The sequence below is a fragment of the Egretta garzetta genome, unplaced genomic scaffold (assembly GCF_000687185.1).
Source record: "Egretta garzetta isolate BGI_Z169 unplaced genomic scaffold, ASM68718v1 scaffold235, whole genome shotgun sequence".
In the NCBI taxonomy this organism is placed as follows: Eukaryota; Metazoa; Chordata; class Aves; order Pelecaniformes; family Ardeidae; genus Egretta; species Egretta garzetta.
In genome coordinates, this window is record NW_009259792.1 from 1,551,061 (window position 1) to 1,566,406 (window position 15,346).

General features: G+C 35.7%; 1 protein-coding gene across 1 annotated transcript in view; it reads left to right on the top strand.

Annotated features, from left to right (window-relative positions):
• The window catches only part of SUPT3H (SPT3 homolog, SAGA and STAGA complex component), a 232,164-nt gene that overhangs the window by 44,075 nt on the left and 172,743 nt on the right, over positions 1 to 15,346 (top strand). The gene's annotated exons all lie outside the window — the stretch shown is intronic.

A 15,346-nucleotide genomic window follows, 5' to 3' on the forward strand; every position in this document is an offset into this window, starting at 1 on the left:
CTCCCCTAACCAGGTATGCTATTTTAACACCCTAACCTCTCATTCAGCAAGCTTTTGCTTAGATAACTGTTAACCAGCATTGTAAAAAGTAAGAAAACTCCCGGCAACGGAAAACAGAAGCTCAAATATTGCAGTACTCACCCCAAAAGAAGTTTTGCTGACATGGTGTCACTGAACTGAACAGGCTGTTTGATGCCATAGTCCCTCTCGGTTCACGCAGAGCTTTCACCTTCTGGCGTAAATACTTCTTGGATCCTCAAACTGAAAACACAAACCATAGCCAAACCTTGTTTTAGGTTTACAGTGTTCCCGGGTTGCATAGACTCTATAGTTGGTTTTTTCCCTGTCAAAAAATTGTGTAGCACTGGTAACATGTGAAAAGCAAGGAAACAAAACAAAAAAAAAAGAGAATGAGCAAATATTTGAAGGACCTACTATTACTGCATAGACTGTGGTTAGAGAGCACTTACTGACTCTGTTGGTCTCAGTGGCTGGTAGTGACCTGCGGAGATTAACCATTTAAAAACCAGAGGCTTCTTTGCTGTCCTCCTGGAGAAAGTTTGCACCGCACTTGTGGTTCTGTGGTTGTTTGTGAGGCGAATGAAGCATTCACACAATCCAAAAAAGCAAAAGCTTTAAAACTCCTTTTTTTTGCAAGCACTGTTACTGGAGCGAGCGAGTCATGTGGCTGTGACATCAGAGGACTCCAAGTAGGACTGCCTACACTCCGGCTTTTTCTTTCTCTCTCTCCTCTTTTTTTTTTTTTTTTTTTTTCCCCTCTTCTTTTCTTTTTTTCCTTTTTTTTTTTTTTAATATTTTTTTTTATTTTGACAAAAGGCCCGTGGTAAGGCCCTTCCTGGCATCCAGAAGGATATAGCTTTTTAATTTTTGTGACTCATGAGGATTTGGAGAGAGTACAAAATGCTGTAAGAGCCCAAACTTCTGTACAGTTAAAGCATATGGACAGCAGAACTTTATGTGTACTCTCAGTTCAGGTTCCCCCCACTCTTCTTTCCCCCTCCTTTTTTTTTTTTTTTTCCTTCTTTTTTTTTTTTTTTTTATTCCCCTCCCTTTCCCTCTCCCTACTTCATTATTGTGTCTGTGGAAAAGTGAGCAAAGTTGGCACAAGTGGCTGTGTGAAATTCTGAACAACAGTGATGATTTACAATAATTTACATCTTTGGATTGTATCACGATCTTGGGTCTGCTTCATATTTGCTGGGTGGCTGGATTCCTTCTGTTTTACTTTTTCTCCTTGTCTTCCTATACTTGTGAATCTGTAACTCATTGTAAGAAACTTTACCTTTCCGAAGGTCTAGTAGCAGGCTGCTTGTTGGGGTTGTGTTTTTTACTGTAATTGGCTGTCACAGAAAGTGCTAGGCTGGGGATTCCTTTGCAAATCTTAAATCATCGCTGCCTTGCTTTCCATGCCTTCAAAACTACTTGGCAGTTTTATGCGATGCAAATTAAGGGCAATTATGTTCCTTTTATATTTGGGGCAAATTATGTCATTTGGATATCATAACTAGTTGTGTGCTGCAGTCGAAGTGATGCTTTCGAATTACCGGCATTGCTAGGATTTAACGTAGACATTGCATAACAGAATGAACTGTGAGAGTTAAGAGGTTTTGATTGCACTTACATTAATTGCTTATTGTAGTTTCAGTGTTTAAGAGAAATAGAACAGTCTTAGACTTTTGGGGAGACTATAAATAACTTTATTCACCAGTTACTGTTAACACTTAGTTTTAAAATGAAACATAAATTTGATGCATATGCAAGATTTAAATACATAACATCATATGTGTGCATGTGTGTGTAATATTTTTTATATACTTAACATATTGTAACTTTGACTTTGATTGTGTAATATAAGCCTTTACTGTACCAGTACAGAGTGGGTTAACAAAAGCAGTATTTTTTTGTTTATAATAGAGGCTTTGAAATAAATTGCAAAATGCTGTGTGTAGTAAGGAATAATGTGCACAGACAGTGTGTATTAGTAGTCTTGATTTGCTCACTCAGATTCAGAACAAAATTGGAAACATCTTTCAGAAAGTATCTTATTTTTTGCCTCTTTGGACATTACGTCTAGAACTTTTCTTATTAGCCTGATTGTATCACAGATGCACTGTATTTTCTAGTTTTAGCTGAGTGATTTTAAAATTTTTTTTTTGTCATTTATGTTTTTGGAAGCAGAAGAATTGTGTAAAGCACTTTCTAGATGTTGTTCAGTTGTAAAATAAAATAAGTCTCTTTGAAGCTGCCATCCCCCCTTTTTTATTTTCTCTTTGTCCTCAGCCAAGAAATTGGCCAGGAATGATGCGAGATGAATAGCTGGAGGTGTGGGTGGGGAGCAGGTCCTCTGCCTTGCAGGGATGGAGAGAAAATGGGAAAGGAGATTTCAGCAAAATTACAGATTGTATGTTTTGATTTTCATTATGTATTTATCAAAGCAGCATAAAACCCTGTTCATAAAAACTACTTTTATAATATTTACTGTAAGGTAAATGGCATTGTTCTTAATTCAGTACTTTAAAAGTTATTAGATATCGCCAAATTTATAGCATTCTACCTTAAAATGAAAGAGGAGTATTCTGCAAATCGCCCGTCTTATATAAAAGTAGGGGTGATATTTAATTCTCCTAATGATTGATTGCTTTTATTTCTTTATATTTTCACAGCATGGTTAAACATCAGTGGAAAAAAGCATATAAAAATGATGGAAAGAATCGTAATCTTTTCCTATAAACACAATATGTTTGTGTGCATTACAGTTTAATCAACTTTTGATGCAGCAAAAGCTTCTGGAGCTTGCTGCCTCCGTTATTTGTGGAACTCTTAATTGTAAGCACAATGTTTCTTCAACTGCAGCTATGCACTGAAGATATTTATCAGCTTTTATACCATGGTAGGTAGATTCAGTATTTTTATATAACAGATAACTCGCATCTTGATCTTAAATGCTTGTTTTCATCCATATGAATGTATCTGATTTTTTTTACAACTCCAAGATTTACTCTTAGTCACATCTTTAATATTAGAGTATTCCAGTTTCTACAGAAGTCTGAATTTTAAAATTTATTGCGTTGAAATACTGTGCTCAGGCTTTCTCTGGAATGGCTTTTTAATGCTTTCACTTGTGTACACAAAGTTAGAGAATAACTTTGTTACTGTGTTTTGATATGATACCTTTATAAGATTTTATTTTTTTTTACTGTACGTACTTTTTCACCTGTGGTGTCCAGATCAAGACCACTGCAGTGAAGTCTTTGTCTAGTAAGGTGAAATCCATTAAAAGCAGAAAAACAAATGATTTAACTGAGTAATCTCGATGTAGTTTGCAGAAATGGTCACTGAAAAAAAATGCTAGTTTTTTCGTATAGAGGCATTATAAAGCTAAACTTTATGTCGACCTAATACCTGTGAAACCGATGGCTTCTTTCAGTATAGTTGGCACTTCTAACGAGGCAGATGGATGCATCCTGAAAATCCACTGTATAAACCAGTGTCTCGATTGCAGACTTACGCTTGACAGCCTTTTGTTTAAAAGGTAGATCTACAAAAATCAAAGTTAACTTACGTGTTCCACAGGGGCTGCTTGAAGTCACAATTACACTTACAAAGGAAGTATTATGCTAAGGAATTTCTTTGGTAAACTATGAGCTTCATCTTTTGACGACAAACGAAATCTTATTTAAAGTCAATTTTAACGCAACACTAAAAGATAATTACATCTTCTGCTTTTTTTTGAAATGTGTTTTGAAACTTCGAAGCCAGTGCTTTATTTCCAAACGTTTTGCCTTATGTCATGCAAAGTTTGTACGCACAGAAACAGAATGATACCCTGCTGAAAGTTTATTTGTATTTAAATGTTTGTTTCTGTGCTACAGCTGGAGAGAGATAAATATTCTGCTTAAAGCAGTATGACGACAAACTTGTTAAATTGCCCTTAATTACAAGTTTTACAATATATACTATAACAAGACGCTGATTTTTTTAGAATACAGATTGTCCTAATGCAGTTTCCTCAGGTGCAGGTATTAATTGTAGGTGTTACTAACAGAGTTGTTTCCACTAGAGCAACATTTTCTTTTTTTTTTGTTTAAGGAGTGAAACCTCTCTCCTTGGCTCTCTTTTTCATAACTTAGAAATAATTGTAATTTTTAGAGGGATAGTACTGTGTTTTCTGATGCTTCTTAGCTAATATATTGAACTTACTGTTTGATTTAAAATATTTGCACTTTTTATGGAACTTATGTTGCTGGTCTTGGGTATCTTGTAGACTTCTAATTTCCAACATCTCTACAACAGCTTCGAGTGTGCTGATATCACACATATACCGATCTGTTAAAGCAAAAGCTAAAACTGCCTGTTAATTAAAAAAAAATTGTAACAGCAAGGTTATTTTAGCAGTCCTTCATTTTAAAATGCTAGTTACTGGTGTCTGCAAGGAGTAGCATTGAACATCTGAGTTCTACTGCTGCCTTTTTATGATGACTTTCTGTTCTCTGCCTTAAAACCTTTTTCTAAATAAGATATGGTTTGAAGTAGACGGTGCCCGGGACCACTAAGCATATAGAGGGGGAAAAATGCTGTTACATTTCTAGTGTAAATAAGTGTTGTGTGTTTTCTGTACAGTGGGATCAGGCTACTGAAGATCAAACTAAACCCTGAACTGCACTGTAATTTAAATTAAAAGGATGGTCATCTTCTGTTAACCAGGGAGTACATCATACAATAGCAAGGAGTGATAAATTGTTTTCATTCATCTTGAGTTGCCAACTCTCTCACTTCTTCACAGAATAGAAAATACTTTCTCCAGTGAAATAATCTACCCCAGATCAGGCTTTGAACAAGGGGCTACATCTTAAATAGGTCCCATCTTGATTATTCTTGCTGCTCAGACATTTTTTCTGACAAGTGTTCCTTTTCTTGTGTTCCTCAAATACATACCTTGTGTACTGTACAGTAATTGAAAGAGCCCTTTTGATTAGATGCACGCATTCTAACAGTCGGTATATGGTGTTTAAGATCATCCTAACTTTTCAGCTTTTTTCTCCTGTGTGTTTTTTTTTCTTTTTTCTTTTTTTTTTTTTAAAGTCAACTTGCAGAAAATATGGGAAACTTGTCTCATATAACAGCTGAGGATGTGGCTAGGTTAAGGCAGGAAACTGCTACCCACAATGCAATGTTACATACACTACCACTTAATAAAATTTATTTCAAACATGCTACTGACAAAACCAAAGAAAAATAATATCCTAACTATGCTAGTTAGTACACTAAATATATCTAGGGAAAAGTGAAAGTAATCTCTCTAGAGCCTTTCTCGCTTCTAGGATACAATGCTACCAGTAGTTAAACCAGAGCAGATCTCAGTAGTTAACAGCAGTGACCTATTTTTAGAAAATATTCACATAGCTCTGGAAATTAATGATTATATGCTTTTTAATAATGGTCAAAGTTATTTTATATAGACAGAAGTCAGTTAAGCTCTCTCCTTAGATTTTTCTGGTCGTCGAAATATCCTCTTATGTAGTTTTAAAACTGGCAGCTTTTCTTGCTTCATCCCATTTTCACTGAATCTTACCTTTACTGTAGCCAAGCAGCCTTTTACCTCTCCTTCCCACTTAATCTGTTTGTAGGTTGGTGTCAGTATATTTTTCTATGTCATATGTGGGAAAGGAACTGAAAGGAGGAAAGTTCATCTTCGTAGATTCTACAAAGATTTAAGGGTTCTAGTTGTTTTATTTGATTGCCTGCAATTTGACGAGTTCAACAATTTGTGAGAGCTAAATAATTTAGTTAACTTCTAAGGTAAAATGAATAGTCTTGAATCTTCATACGTATCTCGGTCTGATATTTGGAACTACTGAAGTCACTGATGCTGCTCTGCCATAAATGTCCTGAAAGCCTTGTTCTAGATATATTTTGGGTTCCGTTTGTTTTTAAATGCATGTATATTAAGGGTGATCCTCTTACAGAACATTTTTGAAGAATTTGCCTCTATAGTTAGAGAACACTTATCAAGAACAGCTGCTGTAGTGCTGTGGATCCTATCCATGGACTCATGGTGGTCTGCTGAACAACGTTCTTCAAGTTTGACAGGTGAGACAGAGACTCTCCAGTGCCACTGCTTTTGGATGAATCTAGCTGTGGTTGGAGAAAGTGCATCTTGCCAAAATACATGGGTAAGACCACACACAGTCTTTAAAATAGTTATTGTAAGCTTATTTTTAGGCAATATATGTCTTGACAGTTCTTTTATTTGCATGCCAGTTTCACTGCTGCTTATAGATTTTTCATTTATTTTAGTAATGGCAATTGCAGATTTAGATCTATGTTTGTAAAGCTTTTGCACAACATTTACACTGGAAAAATACAGGCTTGGTACTTTCAAACCTCAGTCAAGATTAGAGAACAGATTTTAAAAAATATTAAAGCAGAGTATTCAATCTTCAGATTTGGTGTCAGTATTTTCATATTAAACCCCATTTTCAGGGGCATAGTTCAGCAATAAAAATTTGCTTCTGGTTTTAAAATTATACCAGTTTCAGTAGCTTCTGTGCTTGTATAAGTCTGCAGCAATGTAGATTTAAGAGATGAAATTAGTTCAGTAAGTAATAAAAACAAATTTTTTTTTTAAATTGCATAGTTATTAAATACCGAATTTAGAATCTGTATCTGATTTATGTTATAACTCCTGGACAATATTTTTCATGTGTTTTTTAATGTGTAGAATATTCTTTGCCTTCTAAGTGCCTGCTTCAACAATTGGCTCCATAACGTGTATTTAAAATATTGTATGTTTAACTGACAGTATAGAAGGGGTTTGTACCCTGTAGAATTTCTGAGTAAACAATACCCATTCGGTAACTTTCAGAACAGATGTTTTTTAAATACCCCAAGAGAAATTAAATATAATACTGAAAGGGAATATCATAAACCATTCATTGGGTAGTGATGCTTTAAAGTTATGGATTCATAATTACATGGGGTTTTTTCCCTGTTTCTGTATTTTCCAGATTATCTTGCATAATTAATGCATGACTGTTTCTCCACAAAACGTTACCCGTTTTTTATTACTTAGTATTGCATAGTACTGTTGTTTATAGCAGTGGACTTTACAGACAATTAAGGAAATAGTCACTGCCCTGAGGAGTATACAATTAAATATATGCAGCTAGCCATTTAATAAAAGTATGAAAAAGAGGGAGGGGAAAAACCCCATATAATGAACTGTAATAAAAATGAGTGATTTGAAGAATTTCATGGAGAAGGGAGAGTAGTTGGTTTTAATTTTATTATTAACTTCTCCCACATATTCTAGTCTAAAGAGTGTTAGTTACTGTGTGCAATTGGCTGGTCTTGTTATCTCTTGAACTTGACCGTGATGCCTGATTGTCACAGTTGCTTCTCTCTATTTTTTGGAAGGAACCCAACCCCGTAACACTTCCTTGTGCAGTGAATGCAAGTTGAAATATCTCTGTGCTGTTTATGATGCTTACATAAGTTTGAGATTCTCAGTCCTGTAAACAGTATTTTTTAGAAAAAAAAAAAATCAGTAAAACAAGGTAGTTTCATCCTTTCTCCCATTTATCTCTACTTCCTCTTTTTTTTTTTTTTTTTATTTAAAGTATTTAGTACATGGATCTACTTCTTTTCCACAGTTTGCCTACAGTCTAAGCTTTCCCTTGTAATTAAAATTTATTGTGGTTTTTTGTTGGAGAAGAGATCTGAAGATCATTCATGAGAGAGAGTTGAAAAGAGAATGAGAGGGGAATGGCAGGAATAAAATTGGGAAGAGGAGCGTTAGAAAGAAAATCTTGGGTTTTAATGAGTTTCTGTTTTAACAGTGTGGCTCCCATTTTGTAGAGAAGGAATGCTGAAGGTGAGGAGAAAAGAAACTGAAATGGGATGAAGAACAAATACATGCACCCCTTTTCATGGTGACAGCATTCATAGGAGAAAACTGCCCTCCAGTCTCCCAGGCAATGTGAAACCCAGTTTGTTCTGAAATAGCCAGGTTGGATACTGGGAGCAGCCTGGCTGCCCTCGGTGTGGTGTTGAGCTCATTTGGAGCAAACTGGGCTGTCTCTGCATAGCACTTAAAGTGGCCCATATAGGTATAGTGACTTAAAGAATAACAGAATCAAACTTAACTGAGGTGTGGAAGAAGATGGGAGATGTTTGTATTAATCTTCCAAAACATGATGTGTTCTGTGCTGGGGAGTCGGTTGGTTGATTTTTTTTTCATTTCTGCGGGAGAAAGCAGGCAGTATTTGTTGACAGTCCATTTACCGATGTTCAGATAAGCAGGTGTCAATTCTTTTTAAGATATTTTTTGGTCATGTTCTAAGTAACAGACTGCTTAATAAATGAATGGTGGTAATGATTAAAAAAAGTATAAAAATGAATTACAATCATTCCTTTCGCTCAGAGACCTCCTTCTCTGACCTTCCAACCCCAAAAGTGAGGAAGCAGGGCTGGTTTTTTAGAGAGACCCTGTAGTTTGGTTGCCAGAATCCAGACCTGTAACTTCTAAGATAAATAATGCAGGCTTTGAGGAAATGTTCTGTGTGGATAAGACAGTGTATATGTGATTTATTTTGTAATACTTAGATATTTGATTACTTTAACCATTTATTTCTGTTCTGTTTAGATGGAAAAATAATCGTTTGTTTTAAGAAGATACACCACTGCATCTACTTGCTAGCTCCATGAGGGAAGTGTCTAGCAGGCACCCAAACCAAGTAGCTCTGCGGAGTAACGACAGTTGGGTGAACCGGGTGCTTTTAACTTGGAGACCCAGCCTATAATCAAAGCGAATTGCTGCGTTTCCATTTCAAGAGCAAATGCAGGTTCTGGGTCTGCCACTTGGCTCTATGAACTGTGAGGGGTCAAAGGTGCGAAGCAGGACAAAATTCTGCATTTTGGCACAAAAAGATGATAGCCTAGAGACTATTTGGTATGGCCTACCGCTTACAACGTGTATGAAGACAGGCCATAGCTTTGAATGGGCATTCGGTACCTGAATCACTTTTGGAAGTGTACTGCTGAGGTCCTTGTTAGTGTTTGGAATAAGAATATGTTGGAACAGGAGCACTAAAACCCAGTTTTGTTGGAAAATTCGCAGCCTTGTCACAGATGAATCCAGGCTGAAAAATGAAGTCTTCTCTAGTATTTTCTAAATTCCTTTCTTGAGAGCATTCTGCTTCTGGAGTGGTGTTTTTTAGCTGGGCCTAAAAGACTTTGGGCTCAAGGTTATCACTCTGTCTGAAAATTAGTTCAAGAATCAAACAAATCTCCATTTCACATACTTGCGTATCAAAGAGCATGTTGATTGGTTAATATTTGCATGGGAGAATAAAATTTGTTCTTTATAAGCTTGGTATTTTAAAGAAAGCTGTATTTTAGGACTGTGGGATCTACATTATAGATTAAGTCCTGTAACATTTCCTTTGTACCAAAATCCATTAGATGAGGTCAGTTATAACAGTTACGTTCTCTGTGACATTCGTCGCCTCTGGATTTCTTACTCTGTAATGATGCTGCCAGAGCAGGTCCTTGTAGCCAGGCTTATTCATGTATTTGGGGAACCCACGAGGGATGTTCAGATTGGTGCTACCAGATCATTTTGTAAAACCAAGCAGTACTCCGGGCAGTTTGCTTTGCCAAAAGCCCTAATGCTGAAGGAAGTATGGCTTTTCATGAGCCAGAGTTCATTCTCTCGGCATGGGTTTTAAATTTGGGGCCCTCAGAAATATCTGTATTCTCTGTAAAGTGTAAAATGCGCTAACTTCTATCTTTCACATTTTGTGCCTTTACGTCTGTATAGGTAGAGTATATCTCTTCTTATTTAAAAAAAAAGAAACTTCAGTAACTGTTGGGATTTGGGAATAAGGCAGAATATGCAGAATATGCAATTTTATTTTGCCGTCTTTATCCTGCTCATTTTATAAAACTTATAATTGTCCTTTCTTCAAAGTCTTCTTTTCATTATTTTTATTTTTTATGAAAATCTAAATGTTTTCTTGCTTTTTAAGTCCGGTTTTGCCCAGTGTGGGTTTGAAGCAGTTCTGCAGCAGAATGTTTATATTTCAGTTTCAGGAAAAATGATACCAGTCTGTTCAGAAATGGAGTATTTGCAGTAGTAAGTGGCATCTTTACAAGCTAAACATAATGATCAAAGAGTTGAAGAAATAACAAATTTAGTTGTCTTTTGGACAAAATTACAATGGAATAGCATTTGGTGTGTCATTTAGTTTCAATATGATTTATTTTTCTTCTCTTTTAATTGAAGAACAAATCCAGTTCATAACTGAATGCAATTCAATCTTCTCATTTTCTGATGTGGGTAGAAAATATCTGTTTTATCTGTGTATAGGAGCTACAGTAATTCAAGCTTATTTTTCCTTTTGAATAACTGAAATAAACTGAAAGAGTCAGACATTCATTACATGACAGTGTTATGCCCCGACACATTTTTAGAATTAATGAATTTTACAGAACACTAATTCTTAGAGTGCTTTCCTTTCAACTCTTATTAGTAACTATTCCTAGTTTGAACATATGACAGAATGCAGCTAAAATAGTAAAGATTTGCTACAAGATTGCCTATTCAATTAGAGGTGAAATCTGAAGAACTTGCAAATACAACTATTCCCAACTGATAAGGTTTTTGTTTAGTTGGGTTTTTTTTTGTGGGTGTTTTTTTTTTTTCTTCTTCTTAAATCTGTGGTGTTCTGCTAAAAAAGTCAGTTTAGCTAAACTCTACACTGGAAGAATAATTAGATGAAAGTGGCACAGAAATGCTAGAATTAAGGTTTCCAGTGATCCTTAGTACAGCCCCATTGTATGTGGTACATTATAATACAGTGTTAATTGACTGCATATTTTTTTTTTTTTTTTTTTTCCCTAAATCCCTCCCTAGAACTCCTGACTCATTCTTTGCTTGGAACGAATACTGCTCACTTCAGAGTTAGTTATTCAGTGATTTTCTTTTTATCACTCATTGCTCATTATATGGCTGTCTGCCATCTTTCCTGCACAGCATTCAAATTCTACTATAACGAAGAATTACTAACTTTCATGTGCTCTTTTGTAGCACATGTCACACTATGAGGACTTAATAAATATTTTTTGTTTTCTTCACAGTATTCTTGGGAGAAATATGTTATTCTCTATATCGCATACGTAGTTTGGTGGAAGTACAGAGAGAATAATTTTTTTTTTTTTAAAAAAGGCAACCCTCAAACTTCTCAGTCACTCTACAGTCACAACTAGGGTGTACCTTTTGTGAAAATGCTTGGCTTTGTCTACATATCTTTATAAGTTTAAACTGCTTACTTTTTCAGTGATGGATGTATGAACAAATCCAATACTGTGGTATAAATGAGGAATGGATAATTACTGATCACTTCCTAAAAGGAGGCATGGTTAGAGGGAGGTTTGTTCTGATCTAGCATGTTTCTTTGTTCTTGTACATAGATGAGCTTCATTGTAGGTGTTTTCCAAACATAAAATTAACAATTTGGAACTCAGCACGTCCACTTTTATGATCAAATACATATGCAACTTTTTATAGGTTCCAGTAGGTGGCTTTGTGGCGACCAAATGATTTTGTCACAGTACTGGAAGTAAAAGTTTGAGGCTACAAGTCTCCTTCGATGTCCAGTACAACCTGCTCTGGGTGAACCTGCTTTAGCAGGGGGGTTGGACTAAATGATCTCCAGAGGTCCCTTCTAATCCCTGCCATTCTGTGATTCACCTCACTACCAGAATCTTCATGTGGCCTAAACTCCTGACACATTGGCCATGCAGGTTGTTGGATGTGGTTCACGGGTAGGAGATGACACTGTTCCCCGTGGTCCATTTCAGTGTGAAACAGGGCAAGGTGAGGTAAGCTGATGGGTCCTGTAATGATGTTTCCATTTCAATGGGTTGTATCTTGCTTAAAAAAAATTCTATGGATTTGACTATTTTGGCAGCTTTCATGTCAACACTGACCTCTTGATGATCATTTGACATATTTCATGCACAGGAGCTGTGCTTGAAGTAAGCCATATGCAGATCAAGAACCAAAAAGATGCTTCACTGTTTAGGACACCGATTTACTGTCAAGAGGAGTAGATTCATTTTGCCACAGTCTGAATTTGAGATGTTTGATTACGAAATTCAAAAAGTGTTGGGTTTAATGAGAAGTATTTAAAATACCTCTTGGGGATTCTGATGTAATTTTTTTTTCATTTCCAAGTTACTGATCTGTGAAATTGGGGTGGGGAGGGGCTAAAATATTGAGGGTAAAGAATTCTGTAATTAGCAAAGGCTCTCTTTCTGTTAGACTGTAGAAAGATCATTAGAATGTTGTACATGCCTTTTTTCTTTTTTGCATTTTTTGATGGCTGTATAGAAGTCTGTACAGCATAATTCTCCTTTTCCAGAATTCTCATTTCTGTGGAAAGAGAGAGAACCAAGAAATTAAGGAGAAAAATGTTCTTCTGTCTTCTGTATTGCTGCTTTTCACTTTGTTAACAAACAGGGTATTTGTTAATAGAACTTGCTGAATTTTGTTTTCAGATATTAATTATTAGCTGCTTCTAGCCTCCTTCATGCTTGCTTAGGAGGTAAACAAGTTAATTTCTGTTTTACAAGTATGTGAGGGAGACTGATTCTGGGTCTGAATTTGGGAGTTGGTAGTACCTGTTCCAAAATAAGTATAGACTTGCTGTTGAAAATAAATGGTTGTGTTCAGCTCTTAGCATGCCTGCAGTCTTACTTAGGTCACTATTATACTATCTCTACGTAAGTTAGAGATGTAAAAATATGAAAATGTGTTGATAGAAACAGGCCTTATGTAGCATTATTAAAGAAAAATCTTAATAGATGTCTAAACATAGGATCTTAGAAGTTTCACTCCAAGCTTTGACCAGTGGGGTTTTTCTGTTGGCTTTGGGCTAGTCACTTGAACTTGGCATGCATCTGTCTTGGCTTGATGATTCCTTTCATTTCCCATAAATCAGGAGCGATTATGCTGAAGTTACTGCAATTTTATGGAGGTAAAAGAGCTGTAAAAAAGCAGAGAGTGCTATAGTGGCAAAGGGCTGTAGTATGGTGCTTGAGAGGTGAGTTTAGCTACGGGGCTGAAGCACAGACTTTTCTGTGAACCCCCAGGAAGTTAGGGAAATTGTTCTGTCCTTCAGTTTGTCATCTGTAAAATGGGAAAAAAGGGAATGATAGTTTTTCTTTTTTTTTTTTTTTTTAACTTAAATTTAATTTGACATTTGAGGGATGTTTAGATACCAACATTAAGACTGAGTTTGTCTCTGTGTTTAATAGAGTTTTTAGTCCCCTATAGCTCTGAGAAATAGAGAAGACTGCCTGATATTTTACTATAAAAGTGAAGCCTTACACTACTTAAATAGGCAAAGTGCTAAGTAATACTATGATTTTTTTCAACTTGGTCCACCAGTCAGCATTATAGAATATTTGTTTAGTAGACTATTAGCATCTTTCAATTGATTTAACTCCCTTAATGGAATCTCCTACAAGTTTTCTGATGCCAGGTTTTCTGATGCATTTCTTCCCACTATCAAAGTTAATATCCTGGGAACTGCTTGAGTTAGCCAAAGAAATTGCTAGTGACTCTGGTACTTTCATATTTGTAGATTTATCTTGCTACTGAGCCTGTAACTCTAGGGATTTTTTAAAATTGAAGGAGGGGGCAGAACATAAGCAAGTTTTATATTTAATCCTGTCTATTAAAGATCACCACGGAGTCATCAGAGTACAGTCATTGCCTGTCCCTTGTACTTTTCTCAGTATAACTTATTGCTTTGTTTTGTGTTTGGTTGGTTTTTTGTTTTTTTTTTTTTTTTTTTTTTTTAAAGAGAAAGACTGAGGCACTTACAAATCTTCTAGATTTGTAAAACTAGACATTTCAACTGAGATCAACATTTTGTTGTTCAAAACAGGATAACAGCTGTGACTTTGTAAGCTACTGTTAGTGGTTTTTAGGAGCTAATTTGTCAGCTAGCTGGCACGCTGAGCTCATTTGCCGAAAGAAGTTGATGTCATCTCCCATATCATTCTTTGTCAAAGCTCAGCGTCTCTTTTTCTTTAACCAGTGATTCTCAAATAGAACATTACAGAACAGGGCTGTTTGCCAGTGGCATTAGTTTTCTGTTTGTGTAACTTCAATTTAGATCATTCATGGCTTGACACAAAATTCAGTTGTCATGTGAGAGTTGATTACCCTTTTTTTTGTATCCTGTATTCATGATATGTAGCTCCTTTTTGTGTGCTTTGAATAAAAAGATGTGAAGAGCAGAAATGTTTATTATTTTCAAGTATTGCTACTTAATTTATTCAAACAGTATTCAATGTAGTTTATTATTGCTTGTCCTGCATATAGTACGAAATAAGGATTTATTTAATGACTGTAGCTATTGATTAAAAATAAGGTTTCTTGGAAGAATGAATGAATGTCTCAAATCAGAGATTATCAATTAAATGTCAATACTGCACATAGTTTCTACACAAGATTATTTATAGTTTCTCGTGAACATCCTGTCTAAAAAGGAACTGCAAAACTGCATGGTTTTAGGTTTTGTCTTACTGCTTAGAAGTAAGCAAGTGCAACACTGCTGGCATGGAATTTGGTGGAACCCCAGCAGTTTACATCTTTTTAGTAAATTGCTTAGTGGCCTTTTAGTAGCTTCATTGTCTCAGTAGCTTTACAAAATGTTGTGGGATATAATGAAGACAACCTTTTACAAGATAGCAGCTAAATAAAAGATGAGAAATTAAAGGTAGGAATAGTTTATTTTCACACTAGAGCAAAGTCACTTGCAAGATCTACCAAGGATCTTGGAGAAGTGAGAAAGCTTTCTAAAGTTATTTAGAGTACTGTAAGCAAATGCTGCTTGTGTAGAGCCACCCAAGGATTTCACAGAGTTGAGTGGGTGATAAAATAGGTGAAATCCGTTGCTGATAACCCGAAGTCATGTGCACAAACTCTGTGCTGTTTATTTTCATAGAAAAAGAGATCTGACGTTCCCAATGGGTAGCTCCGAAAGCTTAGTAGTTGAGGCTTAGTAGTTGTCAAAAATTAGATTTTAAAGGAATTTACAGTATATGAGGAAAACAGTGTTATTAGTAATTCTGGTGTTGTGCTCACCCTATTATAAAACCAGTATTCTAGAGTTAGAAAATAATTGAATGAATTCTGTACAAGGAGAGACTAAACTGGCAGGGTGCTAAAGCCTGGAAAGAGACAACTGGGAGGGGAATGTGATAGAAATCTAGAAGTACGAGCATTGCGGAGAAAGTGAATGGGAACAAT